The sequence below is a fragment of the Hippichthys cyanospilos genome, chromosome 7, assembly GCF_059441005.1.
Source record: "Hippichthys cyanospilos isolate Australia breed blue-spotted pipefish chromosome 7, RoL_Hcya_1.0, whole genome shotgun sequence".
NCBI classification, from domain to species: Eukaryota; Metazoa; Chordata; class Actinopteri; order Syngnathiformes; family Syngnathidae; genus Hippichthys; species Hippichthys cyanospilos.
In genome coordinates, this window is record NC_142375.1 from 15,616,671 (window position 1) to 15,617,102 (window position 432).

Sequence of the window (432 nt, forward strand, 5' to 3'; positions counted from 1 at the left end):
CAACAATATGTTGTGTACTAATTATAATTGTAAGATCATGAAGTATTTCATTGCAGTTTCCCATGTTTGAAATCATTGATAAACAATTACTGTTTTGATTAATCCGTGATTTGAATCCCGCCGTTTTTGTATGAAGTGGAATTGGGCCAGACTACTGTAGTTCACAGTTCCACAATGTGACGTATCTGCTGCTAATGATGATATCTTGTCCCCGTGCAGTAGGATATAGCAGGTGTCATTCTTGTCAGCCAGGCCAATAGCAAAGAGACAGAATGCTGATCTCAGTGCCCGTTGGACAACGATGGTTTGTTTACGCTGTTTCAGCCTATGTTCCACCCTCTTTTCCATTTAAGCACTGTGATTGGTCAAGGTTTGTGGCCACCCCGTTGTTGATTGGTTTAGTGTCTTGCGGAAGAATAAAGGGGAGTGATT